The sequence below is a fragment of the Planococcus citri genome, chromosome 3 (assembly GCF_950023065.1).
Source record: "Planococcus citri chromosome 3, ihPlaCitr1.1, whole genome shotgun sequence".
Taxonomy (NCBI): Eukaryota; Metazoa; Arthropoda; class Insecta; order Hemiptera; family Pseudococcidae; genus Planococcus; species Planococcus citri.
Genome location: NC_088679.1, coordinates 78,120,475 through 78,133,647, shown reverse-complemented (window position 1 = coordinate 78,133,647; position 13,173 = coordinate 78,120,475). Strand labels below are relative to the sequence as shown.

The 13,173-nt window shown below is 36.6% G+C and overlaps 1 protein-coding gene across 6 annotated transcripts in view; it reads left to right on the top strand.

Moving 5' to 3' along the window:
* The first annotated feature begins 12,755 nt into the window (after positions 1–12,755).
* Positions 12,756–13,173, top strand: part of shaker (Potassium voltage-gated channel protein Shaker) — a 113,869-nt gene continuing 113,451 nt past the window's right edge. For 2 of the 6 annotated variants that reach the window (XM_065355524.1, XM_065355521.1), the window contains exon 1: positions 12,757–13,104. The gene's annotated coding sequence lies outside the window, so the exon portion shown is untranslated. Of the gene's footprint in view, positions 13,105–13,173 lie in introns of all 6 variants that reach the window. The other 4 variants (XM_065355515.1, XM_065355514.1, XM_065355522.1 and 1 more) reach the window with 3 other exon arrangements.

Sequence of the window (13,173 nt, the reverse complement as noted above, 5' to 3'; positions counted from 1 at the left end):
AAAAAAGAACACAAAGCGAGGGAGGAAAATTTCAAAAATTCGTACTTTGAGAGAACTAAAAAAAAATTGTTATAAATGAAAGCCCTGTTTTTTAGACCGCGCATCACTTCTTTATTTATGGACCGATTTTTTCGAATTTTTGATAGGTAGGCGTGAAATTACGCCTAGATCAATCTTAGCTATAAAAATCTCAACTTATTTTGTTCCCAAAAGCTACAAATGAGCTTTCAAGTTTTTGTGACGTCACTCAATTTCGAGCTTTCAGTTCATGCTCGAATATTTCTCATTTGCTAAGCATTTGGCATAATCCGAATTATACTTCGCAGACGAGTATTTCTGATTCTTTAGGAAACTAGGTACCTACCTATACGGGTCTGAGAAAAATATAATGTGGCCTCATTTCCAGCGATAAAACTACATATAGGTAAGGATATGACTTATAAAAAGCGAAGGGTGGACAATTTCAAAAATTTGTATTTTGAGAGACCTAAAAAAAGAACACAAAGCGAGGGAGGAAAATTTCAAAAATTCGTACTTTGAGAGAACTAAAAAAAAATTGGTTCCATGAAACTATAGAGGTTTTTTGAGAGGAGGGGGGGGGGAGGTCGATTGAAAATTTGCGGACTGATTATTGGGGGGGGCGACAAATACCAGTTTGGCCTATTGATTGTTGAACGAAAAATATGACATCGAATGTGATTTTAAAGCAGATTAAGAAAATAACCATGGGCTACCGAGAAAATATACGGGCCTGAGAAAAATATAATTTGGCCTCATTTCATAGGGTTGTATAACTATACAGAGGTTTTTTATGGGAAGAGGGACGTGGTTCGACTGACGACTGATATAGGGATATTTGAGAGAACTTTATGAGAAGGGGAGGGGTTCGACTGGACTGATTATAAGAAGTGAGGTTTTGTGATTATCTATTCGTTATCATTCGTGCAAAAATATTGATTTTTAGGAAATTGAACAAAAAATATGACAACGAATTTGATTTTCTAAAAAGTAGATTTATAAGATAACCATGTAGCCGAGAGGCCCGCATAAGGATCCATTGCGCTCCCCCCACCACCGATCCGCTGGGGCAACTTTTTTTCTTGAAGAGTTACAGGAGTCTCTCGATTATCCGACCTAATTGGGGGGGGGGGGGGTAAGGTGGGTCGGATACCGAAAAAGTCGGATAATCCAAAATGAATTTTTTTGCGTAGAAATGAAGTGCATAAGCTTGAGAAGACAATTTTTCATCCCAAAAGAGTCGGATAATGCGAAATGGAAGTCGGATAAATTTGTACCGGATAACCCGAAAGTCGGATAATTCGGAGTCGGATAATCGAGAGCCTCCTGTAGTCCTAAGGAACGTTTCTAGCCGTTGTCCTAAAAAAAAAAGTGGCCCTACTTACAAAATGGCGGCCATTTTGATTGACAGATCAGCCAAAATCACAGATTTTGAGTTCCAACATAGGACTTGAATGAAATTTTTTAAAGCGTACAAAGGTACGTATAGATCGAAAGAAGAGGCAAAAATTCATCACCTGTCAAAATTTCAAGTGCTAAAGTGCCATTTTTGTTTTTTTGTGAATTTTTGAAAATCAAATTTAGGTAGGCCAAAATTGATGAAAAAAAACAAAATTTTACCAAATTGACCTAGAAAACTGAAATTTGAGATATACCCTATTTTTGACCTGTTAAATCGATTGGAAACTGTTTCAAACCATTTTGAGTTCTGGAGCCTCCGGCAGATTTTGGAAACTTTAAATTCCCACAAAATTTCATCAAAGGAGTTGAAAAGCCGAAATTTATTCTGCAAACTAATTTTAATACTTTGCAAAGTTGACTGTAGGTGGATTTCCAGTGACGTTTTTGAAAATTCCTGGAGCCTCCAGCAGATTTTTGAAACTTTAAATTTTCACAAAATTCTATCAAATGGAGATGGAAAGTTGAGATTTACTCTACACTCCAATTTTAACACTCTCTGAAGACGATTTCAGGTGGGTTCAATCCATTTTGGAGAATCCAGCGATTTTTTGAAAATTCTTGGAGTCTCCAGCAGATTTTTTAATTTCCACTAAATTTTATCAAATGCTGTTGGAAGGCCAAACTTTATTCTGCAAAATTTCCGAAACCATTTTTTTGACTTTTACCCACTTTGGCAAAGTGCTGGAGGCCGTGGATGGGGGTCCATCAAAAAACGTTACCAAAAACATACAATACGATACATCACATGCTCTAGGTTTTGTTTTGAAAGTTTTGCCCAAATTTTGGGTGAGGAGGTGTTCCCCCTCTATTAATATCCCACCTTGAAAATTGAATATTTCGAAAAAGCATCTCTTTGGAGCCATGCGCTGCTGAAGTTGAGTAGGTACTTCGAGACAATGTTAAAATAATTGAACCCACTCCACCCAACCCAAGCCCGGGGAGCTGGGATAAAACTGATTGTAGGTTTCTTACTTATTGGGTGGGTAGATATTGTAAAAAAAAATTGAGCGAAATTGAAAGATATGACTTTCAAAATAGCATTTTTTTGGTTGAGTTGACATGGAATGATCCTAAAATAACATAGAAAATCAAAAACAGCCTGATTTTTTAAAAGATTATAACGTGAAGCTTTCATTCAGAGTTTTATGTTCAAATAACGTTGGGATCCACTACAGAACTTTGGAAGTTTATTTCAATTTTTTGAAATGAATTAATCTATACCCTTTTTGGAACTGGTCAAATGGGCCCCTTCCATATAGAAGTAAATATCTACAGCTACACAATATATTCATACGACATATGTATAAAAGTTTTATTTTCTGTTTTGAATTTTTTTGGGCCAAATTGTGATTTTTAAAAAAATTTATAGCAATAAGCAAATCGACCCAGGCGAAGCAAGGACAAAAGTTTTTAAGAATTTGATTTCGAGAGACCTAAATTTTTTTTTGTTTGAAAAAAAAATTGGTGCGACTCGAGCGAAGAGTGAACAGAAACTTTTAAACAGTTGTATTCTGAAAGAACTAAAAACCATGTTTTTTATATGCAAGGATTTTTTGGCTTTCAAAATTTTAGGATTTGAAAGATTTTTTTTAGGATGTTGAAAAAGAAATGAGAACAGGCTTAAGTTGAGGGCGAAGAGGCATCAAAACAATGCTTTTGACGCTTTGCACCATAAATGTTGAGGACCCGTCCATAGGACGGGTAATATTTGCTTGTACCTAATAAAACACTGAATGCAAAATAATTTTGATTTTTTATTCGATTTTCAATTTCAATCAAAAGCTATAAATCAATACGGAGGTAATTTTGAAAAGAGCGGGTGTCTCGAAAATTCCTTCTGTTTGAAGTTTTAGAAGACCAAAAAAAAATTAATTACAAAATTTTTTAATTTTATTTTACGAGTAGGTATTACTTTGGTACCTAGTTGATTGAAAACGTAGCCAGATAAGTATTTTTTTTTTCAAATTTTCAAAACATAAACAAAAAATAGGTACTAAAAACTAATTTCGAAACAAAATATAGATAGGTACCTAGGTAGGTACAATAACTTTCACAATACTGAGAAAGTATGCAAAACCAGTCGCATCCCTAGCCAGCATCCTCCCCTGTCCTCGCGGAGATGGACAGCGAATGCTGCTATCTCGCGATTGGGTAGCCACTTAGCCAGCCACCCTGCACACACGACGAAGGGGAGAGAGGGTCCATGTCAAGACGACGTCACCTTCTCTCTCACTCCAACTCGTGCAAAAAGAGAATACTCCAAACACGCATGCAAAAATAACCTATTACCTTACAAGTGCTGTACTTACTACGTAAATTACTTATGTTGTACTTAATATATGTACCTACCTATTCAATTGTAGATAATGTTGTATTGTAAATAAATTTGTTGCTCTCGTTATTTAATTCATTTTATTTTTTTCATAATTGTCAACGTAGGTACCCCTTTTTGTCAAAAAATTTTCAACGAAAATCACTTTTTTACCTGGAAGTTTGCAAAAAATCCACTCTTTTCGATAATAGATCATAAAATTGCAGAAAATTACCACTTTTTGCAGAAAATTTTCACAGAAAGTCTCTCGTTTTGCCGAACATTGATTTAAATTTTCTCGTTTTACCAAATTAGGTACTATCAAACTAAATGTTGTTGTTGTTGTTTTTTTCTTGCCTAAAATGCCCTTTTTGCCAACATTTGCTAAAAAGAATTTTTGAGAACAGTTTTGGATCATTTTATTGATAAAAAATGAATGCAAGGCTCGCGACGTCAAATTCATAAAAACCTTAATGATGAAAAGTTTCAAATTGCCTACCAGGCTCGGTTGGCGTATTAATGAAAAACACGCTAAATCCATAACCTCGATCAATTGATTCGGCCAAGTAAATTATTATCGCGCAATGTATTTTCAAAAGGCGGTGGATAATTATCAGGAAAGGAGTAATCGACGAAGGGTGAAAACAGAAAACGCGTTTACGTAGGTATAAAAATCATCAAAGAACACCGGTGATCGATAGAATTCTGTACGAAATACGAGCATTAGGTATCTACATAGTTATAGGTAGGTACTGAGCTTTAATTCGCGAAATTAATTTACCTAACGAAATTTACAGCTGAGCTTTTTTCATAAATGTTGGCGGTGCAGTTTTTTGCGTACACTCTACATGAAATGCACTTTGAATTTATGTATTTCCTCTTCCCTTTTCTGAATTTTTACAAGTTAATGATATTACGCTTATAGGTATTCAATTTGATCTTCTGACGTTTTTACATCTTCGTTCGACAACATTTGATAAAATGATGTTTCTTTGATACGATTGGACCAATTTGATCTTTTCACACCTGCTATATTATATCACAATTCACATTAACTTCGACCAATCAGAATTCATTATTCTAAAATTAATGAAACACACATGAAAGAGGATCAAAACTGAGAAAAATTGATAAAATGCTCTGTGATTCGAAAATAATTAAAAATAGTAAAAAAAATTGATAGAATAATTACGAAAAGTTCTACAAATAAAAAATACTTAAAACTTGAGGCTCGTGCACAATTTTTTCCAAAAAAAAAAAAAAAGGTGGGGGGGGGGAATTTAATTATGAGAAAAGTGACCAAAAAAATTGTACGAGACGTGAGCAAAACATTTTGATGATGAGAAAAACCCGCAAAAAAGACAGAATATTTCATTGAAAATTGTAAAAAAAGAATTAACAGGGTATCTAACAGGTAGTGCAAGTAGTGAAAGTAGGTAGTGAAAAAGTAGTGATTTTTGTCAGAAAGGTAGTGCAAAAATGAAAACATTCAAACGCGCAAAAAAAACTAAGTCATTGAAAAAAAAGGAAAAAACAAAAAAAAAAAAAAACTAAAGTTCATTATTTTTTGATGATTGATGAAAGTCTGAACAAAGTTGCTCAAAAAGCTCCACTTGATGTCATCATTCGATACTAGAACAATTCAGAAGTTGTAACTCAATATCTGGACTCTATACATATATTTTAGAACGATGTGATGCTGCTTCACTTTTGAAAGCATATTGACCAAAAAATTGGAAACCATGAATTTAGATATTCACAAAATGATTCAACTTGCTAAATGTACCTACCTTACTGATGGACTGAATGTTAACCTTCGGTTGTTTTCGGATCTTGTTAAATTTTTAGAGGAAGATGAACCAGGAAGTTTGAAGTTGCTGAATTCTGGTACTTGTGAACTCCACATCATTCACAGAGCTTTTAAAAAAACTGCTCATGATCAAAGCTCGTGGTAAATTAATCAATTCTTGAAAAACATCTATTATACATACATATATCTATACATAATTCTATTCTTTAAAAAAAAGGAAAAATTGTGTAACGTATGCTAGCTGGATTTACAAAGATAGTGATTTAAAATATTTGTGGGCCCTAAATTTAAAAAAAAGCAAAATTCGTGTGACCTGTGATTAGCTCGCTTTTTGATTTGGAAAAATTCCGTAACATGGTTTCCAATCAGTTGAGCAAATCTTTAGTTTCAGTTTACCAAAGTGGATAAATTCCCTATTTTTATTAGAGGTTTTCTTCAATATGCTACTATAGTCAAGTGTACATGAATGGCCCAGTGGTCAGAGACATTTGCATCTTCAACGTCGCATTCACTATCAATGGAAAATATACCTGGGTTATATCTGCCCCTGAGAAAGACATGATCAATACATGAGCTAAGGTTACCAAAAAATCTTGTGGGCCTTTGGACTAGGCACTCATAGCCTCGCGTTTCCATGAAATTGAGATATTCAATACTCTTAGGATTACTATCTAAGATGTCGATATTAAAGTCGCCTGTTAGCACCGTTACCCCATGTAAAGTTGCTAAAATTTTATCGAATTTGGATAAGAATATATTCTCAGATAGGTACCTTGCAAAATCTGTAAACTCCTACAATATTCACATCCATCTCCTTAATTTTAATGCTCAATGCATTGTATGATGTGCCAGAATTACCAACTACCTCAGCTCAGCCTTTATAGTTTGTTTCAAATAAACCACTACCCCACCTGCAGACACTCCCTTTCTCTCCTCAATAAAAGCTCTACAACCATTTATTTCATTATATGTGCAAATTTATTTTTCTGAAAAGTGATCAATTTAAAAAATTTTTTCCATTTGGTACAAACCAATAGGTAAAAAATGCACTCCTTGTGACTATTTCTAACTGACAAACATTCAAAACAATCAAAACTGTTTGTTAACACTTTGTATGTATGAAATTTGCTCAAAAAAGGTGGCGTTTTTTGAGATGTCACCTTATAACTCCAAACAACTTGTAATGTTGTTGGGATTTTGAGTTAGGCCATTTGGGTTTTTTACATGATCTAGATAATGTACCCAACTCAAAGTGTTATTTTTGGTTGAGGGGGGGGGGGGGTCATACAAGCCCCAAGTATGCAAAAACATCAAAATCAATTTTTTTTGAGATGTCACCTTATTACTGCCGAGGTGCGATATTACCTACTATTTAAAACTATTCTATCGAGTTGCTGTTTATGAAAATCAATTCAACTGTTGCAGAGATCTTGCTGTGACAAAAAACCGACTTATAATGAACTTTTGAACTTTTGCTGAACTTTTGCCGTTAATTTATTAAAGTTTTTTCAAATACCTACTACATGGACAAAACTTTCAAGCTTTCACATAGCTTTGACCACAAACTTTTGTAAGCTTTTTTTCTTCAAGATTTTTCTTTTTGTGAAGCTCTTTTGAGGTACAATATATGGTCACCAAATTTTAAGCTATCGCTGAGCTTTTATCGTCAACATTTGAAAGTTAGTTTTGACTGCAAACTTTTCTAATTATTGAGTACGTTTTTTTTTCTTCAAGATTTGTCTTTCTATGAAGCTCTTTCAAGGTACAAAATTACACATAGGTACCTATGTCGAATGCACTGAGTATAGGTTACCCTACTTCTTATCACAAAGTATTGTGCTTTTGCTGAGCTTTTACCACTAACTCTTGGAATTTTTTTGTGAAAGTTTGTTTTTTCCGCGGAGATTTTTCGAGGTACAATGTAGGTACTTTTGTGTACTCACCCAAAATGGCATAATCAATTATTGAGCTTTTTTGAGCTCATGGTGTAACTTTTTGAATTTTCAACATAAACCTGCACATGTACATACACTAAAGCCATTCTGTCAAGAGGTTGTTTATCAAAATTGGTTCAGCTGTTGCTGAGATCTCACAATCAAAAGAATCCGGTCATTATTTATAACTTTCAAGCTTTCACTTAGCTTTGACCAGGAACTTTTTCAAGCTCTTTTTCTTCAAGGTTTCTCTTCTTGTGATGCTCAGTCAAGGTGTATAATTTATATGTACTTCTTTACGTATAATTATACGTCGAAGGCATTGAATATAGATTCGACATCAATTATTGAGCTTTTTTGAGCTTATGGCACAACTTTTTTAATGAACTTTCTTCTGACATTTGACTTCTCTGGATGCTCTCTCATAGTATAATATAGGTACATACTTCTTTGTTCATGTTGAATACCTGCACATCTACAGGTCAAAAGCTTTTTTTTTTTTGAGACATCATCATGCAAAAAGTAGTGCAAACGTGCAGTCGTGCAAACGTGTAGTCGTGTGAATGTGTAAAAATGTGGGAAGAACCAAACTATTGTTCACCAAGGTACTCACATGATCCTCTTATTTTATTCACCTAATCACTGCAAATGCAAACTCATTCTGACATTGGCCTGTAAAATCCAAAGATATGAATTTAAAATGAAAACAATTTAAAAATGCGCTCATTGTACTATAAATATTTATTGAAAAACACTCATACCTATAATTAAAAAACCTACTCCTCTAAAAAATAGTAAACAGAAGTGAACTGCAAACGTGTAATTGTGTAATTGTGTAACCATGTGAATGGGTAATTATTAGGGCTAGGATTTATATGCGCTAAAAAATCAATTATATGCGCTTTAAATATGCGCTAAAAATGACGAAAATATGCGAATATATGCGCTAAAATGACAAAATATGCGAATATATGCGCTATAAAAGTGCAGCATGTTGCATATCAAAATAAAGGTATTTTCAATCTGAAGCTAAAATTGCAGTTTATAGACAGAAAAAATACACGCATTCAGATTTATTTCATAAAATAGCATTTTCTTTTTACAAAAGGAAGAATTATAGGTCCATTGGAATAACATCCGATTATCAAATGCTCTTTGAGATTGTCATTCCAAAACGATTTCCGGTTGTCTCTGAGCACAGATAGAAATAAAACTATGGTTTTAATTTTTTTTTAAATTTTAATTTGAGAAATCGACAAATTTTTTTTTAATTTTGCGTTTTTTAAATCAATTTTTGCAATTTTTTCCGAAATATGCGTTAACAACTCAAAATATGGGATAAATATGCGATATAAGAGCATTTTTTGATGAAAATGTGCAAATAAATATGCATTTATACCCAAAATATGAGGAAATATGCGCTAAAAAATTTCACCATTCGTCTCAGAAATGTATGAATCGCAAAAGAAACAGTGATATGCGGTATCTAGTATAGCCAAACCAGATATGCGTTTGCATATAAATCCTAGCCCTGGTAATTATGCAATTGTGCGAACGTGCAGCCATGCGAACCTGCGGTAGTGCGAACGTGCGGTAGTGCGAACGTGCGGTCGTGCGGTTGTGCGAACGTGCTAACGTGCGGTCGTGCTAACGTGCGGTCGTGTTAACGTGCGGTCGTGCGAACGTGCGGTCGTGCGAACGTGTGGTCGTGCGAACGTGCGGTCGTGCGAACGTGCGGTTGTGCGAACGTGCGGTTGTGCGGTTGTGAGGTCGTGCGGTTGTGGGGTCGTGCGGTTGTGGGGTTGTGTGTTTGTGCAAACGTGCGGTTGTGCAAACGTGCGGTCGTGCACACGTGCGGTCGTGCAAACGTGCGGTGGTGCGAATGTGCAGTATGTGCAGTATGTGCAGCCGTGCAAACATGTTGCAGCTGTACAAACATGCAGCCATGCGAATGTGCAGCCGTGCGAACGTGCAGCCGTGCAGCCGTGCAAACGTATAGCCATGCAAATGTGCAGCCGTGCGAACGTGCAGACATGCAAACGTGCGGACATGCAAACGTGCGGATATGCAAACGTGCGGACATGCAACCGTGCGGACATGCAAACGTGCGGTTTTGCAAACGTGCGGTTGTGCAAACATGCGGTCAAGCAAACGTGCGGTGTGCAGCCGTGCAAACATATAGCCGTGCAAATGTGCAGCCGTGTGAACGTGCGGCCCTGCGAACGTCCAGCTGTGTGAACGTGCGGCCCTGCAAGTGTGGGGACGTGCAAATGTGCAGCCGTGCGAACGTGCGGCCATGCGGCCGGGCAAACGTGCGGCCCTGCAAGCGTGCGGACGTGCAAACGTGCAGTCAAGCGAACGTGCGGCCGTGCAAACGTGCGGCAGTGTGAATGTGCCGTGCAGCCGTGCGGCCGTGCAAACGTGCGGCCGTGCAAACGTGCGGCCATGCAAATGTGCGGCCGTGCAAACGTGCAGCCGTGCAAACGTGCAGTCTTGCAAACGTGCAGTACATGCAGCGTGCAAACGTGCAGTTGTGCAAATGTGAGGTCCTGCAAACATGCGGTCCTGCAAACATGCAGCCGTGCAAACATGCAGTCGTGCAAATGTGCCATCGTGCAAATGTGCCATCGTGCAAGTGTGCCATCGTGCAAATGTGCAGTTGTTCAAACGTGCAGTCGTGTGAATGTGTAAATGTGGGAACAACCAAACTTGCAGAATTAAAATAAATTTGCCTGTACTTATTGACTTCAATTATTGCTTCACCTATGTGCTAGAATCGCAATTGCTTATTGGCTTAAGTAGGTAATTAAGCCTCATTACATACCTATATAGTCTAAATGTGCCACTATTTATTGGTTCTTTATCATAAAAACAAAAACACATGGTAAACCAAAATTGAAATAAAATAGAGCAATAGCAAGAACCAAAAGGTGAAAAAAAGTACACATTGATAATATACTCAAGCTTAATTCTGCATAAAAAATACAAATGGTATTGCAAATCCAATCTATGAAACTAGTGAGAAAACAAGCAAGTAAAAATACATAATATAAGATATTTGTTCACCTAATAAGTACTCACATGATCCTCTTATTTTATTCACCTGATCGCTGCAAATACAAACTCATTCTGACATTGGCCTGTAAAAACCAAAGATATGAATTTAAAATGAAAACAATTTAAAAATGCGCTCATTGTACTATAAATATTTATTAAAAAACACTCATACCTATATAATTACAAAATGTACTTCTCTAAAAAATAGTAAACTGAAGTGAACTGCAAATGTGTAATCGTGTAATTATGTAAACATGTGAATGCGTAATTATGCAGTTGTTCAAATGTGCAGTCATGCAAAGGTGCAGTTGTGCGAATGTGCAGTCGTAATTGTGTAAACGTGTAATTGTGTAAACATGTAATAGTGTAAACGTGTAATCTTGTAAATGTTTAATCATGTAAACATGTAATCGTGTAAACGTTTGATCATGTAAATGTGTAATTGTACGAATGTGTAATTGTGTGAATGTGCAATCATGTGAACATGTAATCGAGTAAACATGTGATTGTGTGATTGTGGAATCGTGTGAATGTGTACTTAATTGTGTGAACATGTAATCGTGTGAACATATAATAGTGTGAACATGTAATTTGTGTATGTACATGTGTAATTGTGTAAACGTGTAATCATGTAAATGTGCAAACATGCAAATGCGCAGAATCGAAATAAATTTTTGTCCGGGGAAGTTTGGGTGAGGTTGTGGTGTGCACAAGTGCTTGGATGTGTTCGGTGCAGTTACGGTGAGATTCGGGATGTGAATGAGTGCCCGGAGGTGTTCAGGGTTGTTTGGGCGATTTTGGGGTTTGCACAAGTGCCCAGAGGTGTTCAAGGCAGTTTGGGAAAGTTTGTGGTGTGCATGAGTGCTTGGAGGTGTTCGGGGCAGTCCTGGCGAGTTCGGGATGTGAACGAGTGCCCTGAAGTGTTCTGGGTTGTTTGGGCGAGTTTGGAGTGTGCACGAGTGCCCAGAGGTTTTCAGGGCAGTTTGGGCGATTTTGGGATGTGAACGAGTGCCCGGAGGTTTTCAGGGCAGTTTGGTCTCCCAATCTACGTAGCTCACTCGATGAAAAATCACGCGTACTTTGGAACGTAAAAATTTTCATAAAATGAAAATCTCATCTCTTTTTTGTAGTACGAATAAAATAAAAATGCGCAAAAAACAATTCGCTGCAAATGAACTATATGAATTGGTAAATTATAACTTTCACCCTTCCTTTCGTCTTCGCCCACTTATCGTCGTCTAAAAGAGTACCTACTACCTTACCCACGATATAAAGATGGTGAAACCGAAGGTCCACCATAAATTCGTACCTATTTTTTTTTTTTTATTAACGTTGGCTAAAGCTAACGTATACGTGTAGATAGGCAGGTAGGCAAGTAGGTACGATAGAGGTAGGAAGGTACTGCGAAAAAACGGCTTATAATACGAAGCCTCTCAACCCATCGTATCGTTGTCACGTGTAGTATGAAAACGCTAGAAAATCTTGTCCCATTTAGTACTCTTCGAATTTCAGCTTCGTTCGGCCAGTTTCGAATTTTTTATTTTTTTTCTCCTAACCTAAAAGATGACTGCAATCTGAAGGGAAAATCGCATTTACCAGCTCTCAGCTGCTGGCGGTTGTTCATGGCTTTTTAAATTCAGGTAATCGTGTCATCGAGATGTGTAGTCGTTTATTTTTGCTTAATTTACTCGTATCCTCCTCTCTTCGAGTCATTTTATAGTACCTTTGATTAGATGAATTTTGGTTAGACAGTGCTTTAGCTTTCCCTATATTCTAATTAGAATAAGGGTAGAAAATGTTCGAAAATAAATCTCGATAGATTTTCTAGAAGCTACGAAAATGTAGATAAGATTAGAAAGAAATTCTAGATGAATTTCACAAAGACCCAAACCAACAAGTAGATTACATTGACGTATGCTGATTTATACAATGCGATACGTAGGTACGTTTGAAATTTATACAGCAATCGAACAGGAAAAAGAACACAAAGAATGAGTCAAACAGAAAAAAAAACGCACACAACCGGAGAGAAGAAGAATTCGCTACCTGTAGATACAAAGCCAAATAACGCGGGTAGCGTCAGCGTCATTAACGGGGTTATTACGAGTGAAGTTAGGCAATGCGTGTAGTGAAAACTGAAAATGTCCGTAGCGCAGCATTCGTTTCGCAGGGTAGTTTACAAACGTTTGTCCTATACTCAATTTTACTTTGCTGTCTCGAGGAGAAAATTTTGCCGCAAGTTTTACGATCGATAAATTCTTAATGCACGCGTTATCAATGGAATCTGGAAAACTTTGTAGCAACAGCAGTGGCAAAGGTGGCGATAGCGGTAGTCGTAGTGATGGCACAATTTCAATCACACAGCCTAACCGTATTTGTTACAATTTCATCGTACACGTACATGTACAAGATGAATGTACACGATTGTGATTGTTTCTGACAATCGTACGAGTATGTGCTATCTCAGCCGCATAATTTGCCAAGTTGTTATGATATGACGAGCCACACTTGAAGTAAGTCTGAATTGAATTTTTTTTCATCATTAAGTAGGCTTCGTATTTAGATAGGTACCTACCTAGTTG